Below are 11,637 nucleotides of genomic sequence, written 5' to 3' on the forward strand. Positions count from 1 at the left end.
CATCAGAATCCCTGTCAGGGACAGGCCCTGGCAAGGCTAGCCTCGTTACAAGCCCCATGGAATTTGCCCTTCCAGCACCAGCTGCCGTGGAATGGGGATCTGGCCAGAAAAGGGGGTCAGGACCAATCTGTATATCCTCGTACTAGGATCAGCCAGGGGGGGTTTCTATCTTGGGATATCATTGAAAAGAATTTTACAAACCTCTGATTTGGAAACTTCATTTAAAAAAAAAAAGTGAGACCATGAAGAAGGAACCAGGAACGGTCCTTTGCAATAATGATTAGCATAGAAGCAAAAGGAGATTTAGCTCGGAGCCTAAAATGACAACTGAACACACATAGCTAATTTTACTCCCCCTGAAAACCCCACTAAAACTATTGAAAGAGATTTTTTTAAAGATACAAACCCCCAAGGAGCTGGAGAACAGAGAAAAGACAACCATGAACAAAATGTGGGAAGCAGGAAGGCAAATGGGCAAGTGGTGCTTGGCCTTGCGGAGCTGAGTCCTAACCCTGCCATGGGGAAAGCTGAGAAACAGAACCTCCAAAGGCTTAGAGCTGTGGGACAGGTAACTGTGAGGCAAGAAAGGCAGCTAGCAGCAGTGATCTGTCTGTGGAAGGGTACTCCTAGGGAGGAGGGTGTAGCAGGGGCTCTGTGGCCTGGGGGACTTCATGCACAGTGACAGAGGGCTGTCCTGCATTCTGAAGGCTGAAAGCCCCCCCTCAGTCCCCATAGCACAAACATCCTCCAGGCAAGAGACTAGAAAAGTCTCTTCCTATTCCTGTAGATTTTAGGAGAAACCTAAAGATGTAATTTTGCTGTTTCCCCGCAGACCACTGAGCCAATCTCCCTAGAGAGAAGCCCCAGTGGATGAGCCCACCCAATCCTCAGACCTTCCAGTCAGCTCTGCAGTCCCCTCCCCTAAATGTGAGTAGATGACCCAGGATTACCAGGCACCTGAGGAAAGCCTTTGAGAGAAAGAGCCACCCAGGTGGGGACCTAGGGGGTGGGCATCTTTGAGGAAACAGACATTAGGCAGGGAGGAGAAATAGCCATTTAATATCCTAAAACACAGGGCTTCCCTGGTGACTCAGTGGTTAAGAATCCGCCTGCCAATGCAGGGGACACGGGTTCGAGCCCGGTCTGGGAAGATCCCACATGCCGCAAAGCAACTGAGCCCGTGCACCACAACTACTGAGCCTGTGCTCTAGAGGCCACGAGCCACAACTACTGAAGCCCTCGCGCCTAGAGCCCATGCTCCGCAACAAGAGAAGCCACCGCAATGAGAAGCCCGCGCACCACAACGAAGAGCAGCCCCCGCTCACTGCAACTAGAGAAAGCCCGCGCGCAGCAACGAAGACCCAACACAGCCAAAAATAAAATAAATAAAATAGATAAATTTATTTTAAATAATCCTAAAAGACAGCAGATAAGATATTGCATCTATGAACCAAGAGCAGGATGCTATTTAAGGAGAACATCTAGAGAACAAAACAGGGCTGGAAAATTAAACATGTGAGAACGGAAACAAAAACCTTCAACAGACAGGTTGGAAGATAGAAGGGAGGGGATGTCCCAGAATGCAAAGCAAAAAGACAAAGAGGAGAAAAATAAGAAAGGATGAAAGAATTAGATGACCAGCTCATGGGGCCCAGCACCTGTACAAAAGGAACCCTCCCTTCCATTCCACCCTGTCTAAGAGAAAGAGTTATTTAATTTAATAAATTTTCCCAGAAATGAGTTTTCAAGTTCTCAGCACAGTGGGAAATTGACCCACATCAAGGCATATTATCATGAAAAGCAAAACACTGAAGAGAAAGAAAAGTTTCCACAAGCTTCCAGGTTCCACAGAAAAGAGCAGGAATAAGACTGTGCTTCAGAAGTCTCAACAACAGCAGAAGCTAATAGATAATGGAGCAGTGCCCTCAAAGTGCTGAAGGAAAATATTTTCTGGCCTAGAATCCATTACTTAGCCAAATGAGCAATCTAATGTGAGATTAAAATAAAGATGTTTGCATGTGCAAGGTCTCAAACAAATTTACCACCCATGCACCATTTTTCAGGAAGCTACTAGAGGATGTGCTCCAACAAAACAAGGGAGTAAAGCCTGAAAGAGGATGACAAGGGATAGATGCAACAGTGGATCCAGTAAGAGAGGGAGAGACGAGGGGAATTCCACAGGATGGGAGAGAAGGGAGATCACAGGAGGGTGGCTGTCCAGATTAGAGCAGGGTGTCAACACGTCCAACTGCCCAGTACACAGACCTGCTGAGGGTTGTCATCACTAATATATACCTTCTGACATTGTACTGCCCTTTTAATGCCAGATGCACCTGCCAGGTTCTTATCTGTACTTGGCCTGCTTGGGCCAGGTCCTGATGGAGTTCCAGCTCTCCTCTGCATGCACTGGCACCTGTATAAGCTGAAGACACTCATTTTCCCCATCAGAAGTGTCCTATTTTGTTTTCTTAGAAACAGGAGGATGGCCATAGTGAGCTAAGAAACAGACAATTCAGATAGGTCTATTCCCCCACGCCCACCAACCTGCCAGACATCCCAGCTGGGGATGGCCCTCAGTTCCCCAGGAAATGTCCATGGCCTTGCCAAGAGCCTCTTAGAACAGATGCCATGGTCCTTTCAGGGCCAGTGGGTACACTGACTCCCTAAAAAGGACTCTAGTAAACTCTCAGGCAGCTGAGGCCAGTCTGTGACCCCAAGACTATTCCTCTTCTCTTCTCCCAGGCTCTTCCATCTACAAGTAGCAGCCCAAAGTAGCCACAAACAGAAAGGATACCATGGCTAGTTCTCTATATTATTCACCTTGCACATAAGTAGATGATGATAAAACAATAAAATGTTTGAGGAAAACACAATCTAAGGGGCCTTCTTTGTCCTTGTCAGTCTTTCATGACCAGCTGGTGGACTGTTGGAGAGTGTACTTTACACCCATTGCTGGGCTTCTTTGTTTGGTCTTTTAATCCAACAGAGTAAATTAGAAGGTTACTCAATGCAGTCATAACCTCCTTGCTAAGAATGGATCTTTCTCTCTGTCTCTCTCTACACACAGACACACCCCAATATTTATGTTACATATAAATATATAAATTTTTTCATTTCCTCACCACCATTGTTGGTATTTGGGCTTTCCCGTTCGGCCACAGTCCAGGCCGTGCTAGGACACTGTGGAGAAGTGCCCCCTATCTTAGTGACTTCCCCATAGGGACAGCCCCACAGGGCCTGAGGGAACCTGTTATTCAAACGACACATCAACATTCTTGCGCACAAAATGCAGGGCAGCCATGAAAAAGCTTATATTCTCTAGGGCTCCAGGGGTTGTATCTCTCTGGATCTTGTGAGATATAGGTCCCAATGAAACCTCAGAGGTCAGAGGCACCAACCTGATTAATTAACAAGTGACACTGTGGAGGCTGGCCGGCTCAGGCCCACACCTCTACTCACAGCTGGTGGAGAGGCACTCAGCCTGCGCCCAGCCTCAGCAGGGGCCGCAGCGGCTGGGCTGGCTTCCCAGTCTTCCCTCATACCTGAGTAACAGTCCCAAACTTTGCCCACTCCTGGTCCTCCGGACCCTGGTTGCTGGCAGACAGACAGACAGCGCTGTCTTCTTTGCCGAGAAGGGAGGGCTCAGATTTGAGCAGCTTTCTTCCCTCTCCCCCACCGTCTGTGTCCATCTCCTCTTCCTGCTTCCTTCCCTTTCAAATCCTCCCCCTGCCCCCATCCAGCCCCCTTGGGCTTCCTCCTCTTCCACCTTCCCTGCTCTGGGGGGTTCTAGCCCACCAGCCTAAAAGCATAGTCAGTCTTTACCCATCCTTTAAGAACAGACCTTAGAGCTGCTCTCCTCCCGTCTCCTTCCCTTTATCACAAGTGGTCCCCATCTCCTTTCCAACAACCCCTTGGAAATGGCCCTGCCGGGGTCCCTGGTGACCAACTAGCCTGTGCGCCCTCCTCCATGCACTGGATCTTTCAAGGCAGGTGGCATGCTCTCCACTCCCTTTCTAGAACCTGCTCCCTTATCCTCTATAACAGCACTCTCTCTGCTCTTCCCTCCTGAGGCAGCTCCCTCCGCATCTCCATTTGGTTCCCCTGCTTCTCCCTAAATGCCAGCTTTCCCCCGAGACTCCATTGCCAGTCCCTTCACATTATTTTCCTCGATGATCTCACCCCCTCCCCTGGTTTCACCATCGCAGATGTCATCCCAACATTTCAGAGCTGGAAGCAACTCCAGAAAGATGAGAAAACTGAGGCCAGCGTGTCCAGGTGCACTGCCGGGGCCTCCCAGCACATGGGCAGCAACTCCAGACCTTGAACCCAACCTCCGACTCTGCCAGCAGCGCTGCCCCCACCCCTGCCATGGTGCCTCTTATTTCACATGCAGGGGAGCAGGTGGGTGCATCTGCAATGTCACACACACACTTCCAGACTTGATATTTTATTTAAGAGCATGCAGCTCTATATCAGTACCCAGTTGCTTTCAGTTCTGACATTTATCTTCTCCAAAGGAGGGTGAGCCACTTGCAGATCGTCCCATCTCTCCTCCCACGTGGCTGGGAAATGTCAGAGGGAGATCCAGGCAGCTCAGGGTCCCTTGCCCACATTGCACACATTTCAGTCATTGGGCTGCTTGGTAACCCAGCTGCTTTGGGAGAGCTGAGAAGGCCTGGGAAATGCATGAGGGGAGCCAGCAGAGGGTTCCCAGGCACTGTCCAACTTTCATAATCAGGGGCGACAGCCAGGGCCAAGAGCCTCCCAGAACAGATGCCACGGTCCACTCAGGGGCAGGTGTGTCCTTCCCCATCTTCTCAGATCTCCTTGTTTTGAGTGGGACCCACGCCATGGCTTAGAGCTCTGCCTGCGATTGCACAATAATACCCACCCAGAAAACAAATTAAAAATAGGAAAAAATCCATCCAAGGCGTGTGTCTGCTGAGGCAGAGTGCTGTCAGATTGCTAGGCAACCCCAGGCGATCCTGTGGGAAGGTCTGTGTTAAGCTTGTTCCACAGAAGTAGCACTCTTGTCCCTGTTGTGTAGACGTGCTCAGCCGAATCTGAGCAAGGTCATGAACAGAGGGAAGGCACAGGCTGCCTGAACTGAAGACGTGCCCATCTGCCTGGACAAAGGCATTTTCCGGAGGACGGAGAAGAGGCCGAGGGTGTCCGCAGGATGAGAGGCATCTGGACGCACGCTGGAAAATCTATCTGGTTTCCCCATGTTCCCCAAGATACAGGTGTTTAGAACTGTGTAGGCAAAATGCCTGAATCTTAACTGATTTTCCATCCAGCAGTCTTCATCACCTTCAGCCAGAGGTGAATTAAGCAGGTTCAGAGGCTGAAGACAGAGGAGGAGGAGAAAGGGAAGATGGATGCACGGCCAGAGCCCGTGGAGGAGCAGGGAGGAAGCAGAGCTGGGAGCACCCAGGCACCGCCATTCTGGGCTTTGTGCTCCCAAGGCCGAGATGGAAGAGCATGCTTTCTTTTTACAGTTCCATTCAAACCATAATCACGATAACATCTTTGTGGATGTTACAACGTTGGCCATGAGCATAAAATACTTTTAAAAGGAAAAGGCAGGGGATGCGGCATCATGAAAAATAACGAGAATTTTCATTTAGACTTGAAGATCTTTAAAACAAGGGTGAAGCCAAGAGAGCTTCTTCCCTTTTACGATGCTGCACAGAGACTGCCCAGGGCGAAGGCAAAAGGGTGTGTTAGCTTCCTGGGGCTCCCATCACACAAAACCCGGGGCTTTAAACAACAGAAATGTATTCTCTCACAGTCCTGAAGGTCAGAAGTTGGAAATCAAGGTGTCAGCCTGCTGCCTCGAAAGCTCCAGGGAGAAACCACGCCAGGCCTCCCTCCTGGCTTCTGGCCACTGCCAATGGTCCTTGGTGTCCTCGGCTTGCGGCAGCATCACTCCAGTCTCTGCCTCTGTCTCCACATGGCCTTGTCTCTGTGTCCTCTTCCCTTCCTTATAAGGACCCCAGTCTTTGGATTGAGGGCCCACCCTAATCCAGCACGACCTCATCTTAACTAACTGCATCTGCAAAGACCCTATTTCCAAATAAGGTCCCATTCTGAGGTTCTGGGTGGGCATGAATTTGGGGGGACATTATTCAATCCACTCCAGGGGGATTGATAATGAAATCAGATGAGCTTCAGAGCAGGGAGGCATTGGCCATCACCTGGTCCAGCCTGTCCCTCTCTCGAGGGAATGTCTCTTACAGCACCCCAGACACAGCATCCCCAGCTCTGCATGGGCACTACCATGGCAGGGTGCTCCCCACCTCCCATGACGGTCTCCCCATCAGGGGAGAGCCTGCACTGCTAGAAAACCTTCCTCCCAACGTGGACCCAGAATCTGCTGTGGTCATTGTCCTGTTGAATCTCATGGAATTTTGCACAAGTCCTGGCTCCAGCCCCACCACAGTCAGATGGCAAAGAGGACATATAATTCTCCCCCTTCTGACATGGGGTTTCCACTAAGATGTCCTAACAGTCGCTACAACACATGCTGCTTCATGTCCAGCCAGCTTCTTCCACATGGTTTCTGTGCATACATCCAAACGTGGGGATGAGGGTTTCACTTACTTCTGTTAAATTTAATCCAATTGGTCATCTTTTGTGTTGATTCTGCCATCTGATATATCAGCCTGTCCTTCGGACTGTATAATCCCCAGGTTGAAAGCACAATTGAAGAGCCTGGCCCAAGCCAGCGAGAAACTGAGCACAGAACCCTCCCACGTGCCGCTGAGTGGGTGGGTTGCCGTGAGGATGTACATTTTAAGGGTACAGCTATTAAATAATCTCAGTAACTAACATAATCAGAAAGAACACTTCACTGAATCACTTTGGATGGCTTTTATCATTAAAGTTTGGAATCTACTGAGTACCTTAATGGTAAACTCAGACCTTTACTATTTCCATAAACTTCTTTTTCTTCTTCCAGTTCTATTGAGATATAATTGACATATAACATTGTATTAGTTTGAGGTGTACAACATGATGATCTGATATATGTACTACAGCAAAAGAATTACTGCAATAAGTTTAAGGTTACAAATTTTTTTTCTTGTGAGTCTGTGAACTGAGGTGACAGTTGTTGGTGTGACTGAAACGACATCAGCTTCACTGGGACGTGACCGATTGAAGTCCTCTAGAAACCAAGGACAGCCCTCCCCTCAGTCACCGAAAGCTCACGTACGCAGGAAGGGCTGAGGGACACATGGTTGTATGCGAAGCAGCCCCCATGGGGTGCTGGCTGCTGTCTCGTGGCTTCTGGCACCCATGTGATGGTACCTACATCCTACAGGACAGGGTGTGTGTTAATGACATGGCTTGGGAGCCACCCGAAGGAGGCAGGGGAATAAATGATAGAGGGGAGAAAACTGTAGGTGGGTTCCAGGCCTCTTAGAACCTGAGCTGTTGCTGTCTTTGAATTCATCCTTATTTTGAATTTCATTCTCTGTTTTAAGATCTTCCCCAAAGAAGACATCTTTACATTGTGGCTTTATTTCATACTTGCTCCCAGAGACCTCGGAGCACTGCGTTATCTATGGGCTCCCATACACACAGTCCTGTACGAATATACCTGATCATGTCCCCAACAACAAAGGCAGTGCCAGTCACCACCACCAGCCAGACTCACAGCTCCAAGGCCCTCTGTCTGACCAAGGCAATAGCAGAACAGGAGATGCCTCCCTCCAGCTCCAGCTGACTCTGGAGAAGGCGCCCATTGTGGGTAGGGCTACCCACATTGCACTCCTGCCCTGTGTTAGTGTCCCCGGGCCACCAAAACAAAGCAGCACAGGCTGGTAGCCTAAACAACAGACACTGGAGGCCAGGAGGCCAAGATCAGGGTGTTGGCAGGGTGGTGCCTCCTGGGCCTGAGGACAGACGTCTTCTCCCTGTGTCCTCACGTGATCGTCCCTCTGTGTGTCTGTGTCCTAACCTCCTCTTCTCATAAGGACACCAGTCATGTTGGATTAGGACCCACCCACATGACCTCAGCTTAACCTAATTGCCCTCTCTAAAGGCCCTGCCCCCGAATACAGGCACATCCTGAGGTGTTGGGGGTTAGGGCTTCAACATGTGAATCTGGGGGACAGTTCAGCCCACATGCCCTGTTGATGTCCCTATTTCTCCTAAGAGCCAGTGCTGAAACTCGACCATAACTCTCACTCTTCCTTCCCCTCCCCACTCAGCCCCGTCTACATCCTAACTAAAACTACATTTCTGTCTCGATCCAGCATCGAACCTCCATGTGAAGCTGGGAGGTGGGCTGGGCAGGTGGCACTTTTCACATATTTGTGAGGTGTGGCAGCGCTGGGGTCGCAGGTCTTCCACCCCTGCCCAGCAGACCTGGTCCCTTGGCCATCCAGGGGAGCACCCCCTCTGCCAAGCTGGGTGTCTTGTTTTGTCCCCAGCAGTGGCAATAAATGACTCAGAGCACACAGATCCTTGGACCAGGGCCTCCACCCAGTGCCCCCTATATGCATCTTCAAAGCAGCCAGCCCCCTGGGATGTCCAGGACAGATTTCCACCAAGATAAAAATGAACACTGAAAATGAGACACTAACTCCTGGAGACTGTTCACCAAGCATGGCTCCACAGCCACAGGGCCCCTGACCCACTTGGCCAGTTCCTGAGAAACAGGAAAGTAGCCTCCCCTGTTGAGGAGGACAATCCAAGGTGGGAGGACAGAGGGCCTGGGTGCCTGGCCCAGCCTGGCTGCCTGGATGATGGGGACCTACCATTGGCATCTTTAGGGCTTGGTTTTCTCCTGTGCTAATGGTCAGGGATGGACCTCATGACCCTCAGTCCATCTCCAGGAGTGGGAGCCTACAGTTCTGTCTGAAGCAGCCTGGCTGCCCCAAACCAGCCCAGCAGTGCCAGTGCCCGAAGGAGACATGGGGGCAGGAGGAGAGGTGAGCTGCCTGTTGTTCCAGATCTTCCTCCTTCTACCTCCTCCTCCGGGAAGCTCATCCTTTTCCAAAATAGCTCCTCTGCCTCCTTCCCTCCTCTCTCCTCCCTGCTTCCGGGAGCTCCATGGCCAAGTCCCACCTGGCAAGGGGCAGCGGTGTTGGGGGAGGGAGGGTATGGCTCTCAAGCTGCAAAATTTCAAGGTCAAACAATGACCCCTCCATCCCTCAACCTCCCTCCCCTCCAGGTCAGCCTCCATCATCCCCACAGCTGGCAGACCAATAGAAGGAGGCTTGTTCTCAGGCCAGTTCCCCTGTTCCATGGTCCTCACAGTGCCCAGTCCCCAGAAGAAGGGTCACTTGAGCATTTAGAAGCTCCTACAGACTTGCCTCCCCCTGCCCTGCTTGGGAAGCCCAACTCCAAATGAAGTGCTGGCCTTTCCTTGGCCAGGCTGTGGCCCCTGCCCACCCGGAGGGTCCTCCTCTGCCCCCCACCACAAGGACAGGCCTAGGGATAGTCAACCAACCTTGGCCAAGCACTTTGGACCCCACACTGACGCAGATGTGCCCTCTGCTCAGCTTTGTGCAAACCCAGCTCATCTCCCCCCCACCCCCTGCAAACTCCCAGGACAGTGAGACCCTTTCTAATCTTCAAGGCTAACAAAGCAAACCAGGGGCCCGGTACACCAATGCAATTTCCTGTTCCATGCAAGTCAGCAGAGTCCTTGGCAGTCATGACACACCACATATCAGGCTGAAGTGGCCAGGAGCAGGGGCCAGCCAGGAGGACCTTGTGCTTTTTTTTTTTAATTGAGATGAAATTCACATAACATAAAATTAACCATTTTAAAGTGCGCAATTCAGTGCCGTTTAGCACATTCACACTATTGTACAACCATCACCACTACCTAGTTCCAAAACGTTTCCATCACCCCAAAAGGAGACCCTGTACCCACCAAGCAGCCACTCCCTACTCCCCCAGCCCTGTGCTTTTTGATGTTAAATGAATAAAATGCAAATTGCTTCTACTATTCTTGCTCCAAAGCACTGGTGCTTTTTGAATAGGACTGTCACACCGTCCTCATCTTCTTGGCCTGCCCACTTAACACTCAGGGATGTTCCAAAATTGTCACATGAAGGGACAGGCAGTCTTTTTTTTTTTTTGCGGTACGCGGGCTTCTCACTGTTGTGGCCTCTCCCGTTGCGGAGCACAGGCTCCGGACGCGCAGACTCAGCGGCCATGGCTCACGGGCCCAGTCGCTCTGAGGCATGTGGGACCTTCCCGGACCGGGGCACGAACCCGTGTCCCCTGCACCGGCAGGCAGACGCTCAACCACTGCGCCACCAAGGAAGCCCTGACAGGCAGTCTTAAGCTGCCTTCGTGAACAACTTTGCCATTTGCCCAAAGACAGTAATTCCTCATGCATTCATTTACCCAAAAAATATTCTTTGAGCACCTTCTACGTGCCCAGCTCTAGGTCAGTCGGCGGCTCACAAGCATGAAAAGGATCCAATCCTGCCGTCCAGGCTCTGGGTGCTGAGTTGGGGAAGCAGATGGGTAAACAGCTAAATGACAAGGCCACATGGCAAGTGCTTTGAGAAAAACATGAAGAAATACTCCACCCACAGAGCAGCCTCACCGCCCTCTATCAATATTTTTATCCATACTCCCACATGCTAACATGGCCGTCTTCACCTCCAACACCATCTTTAAACACCAAAGATGGGGACACATATGCTGGATGAGACCACAACAGGCAGGGGCTTAAAGAGGCAACTCACAAAGAAGACTTCAAAAGGGCCCCAAAGTACAGAAAGTGTCTCATCTCACCAGCCATCAAAGCAATATAAATCAAAACAAAAACACACTTCCACTTTTCCACCCGCCAGATTTTGAAACTGCTGATTGCAGCCAGAGCTTCCGCTGGGAAGTGACCCTCTCCCGCACTAGATGGTGGGGTCAAAGCTGGCATCTGTCTGGAGGGCCGAGTGGCACTTGGATCAAAAGCTTCCAAAATGTGTTTAACCTTTAACTCAGCAATTCCACTTGTAGGAATTCACCCTAAGGAGAAACTCAGGAACAAACGCAGATTTATCTCGAAAGACTTATGTACTAGAATATTTGCAGCATTGCTTATGACATCAAGAGACTGAAAACAAACTGAATGTGCAACTCCTGGGTGCTTGGTAAATAATTTGGGCACTCATTAAAAACCCTACCATAGAAGAATATTCAATACCACTGCAAAGTGTTCATAGCCTTCAAATGGGAAGGTTTATAAAACAGAGTGTGCAATACAATGCCATTTATACTCCCCAGGCCCTGAAACAGGATGGAGGGACACAGTCTCTTGGCCGGCAGTGATTCCCTCTGTACAGGTGAACAATGGGTAATTTTTCTTTTTGAAATTTTATTGTATATTCTAAGTTTTCTACGTTGGATCTCAACTGCATTTGTAACCAGGAAAAATATAAGGAGTGTTGTTTAATACAATTAGAAATGTTACAGAGGTAGTTTATCTGCCAGCACACCAGCTCGCAGGGGGAGGAAGAATCTGGACAGTTCCTGATAAACACAGGGCCCCACCTGCAGGGGTGAAAGGTTCCCATGCCTTTGACCAAGAAGCTGAGGGAGTGCAGTAGTCAACCTCTTGACCTCCCTTTTCAGATTAAGTGTTTTTTTTGTTTTTGTTTTTGTTTTTGT

Source organism: Orcinus orca, chromosome 19 (genome assembly GCF_937001465.1).
Source record: "Orcinus orca chromosome 19, mOrcOrc1.1, whole genome shotgun sequence".
NCBI classification, from domain to species: Eukaryota; Metazoa; Chordata; class Mammalia; order Artiodactyla; family Delphinidae; genus Orcinus; species Orcinus orca.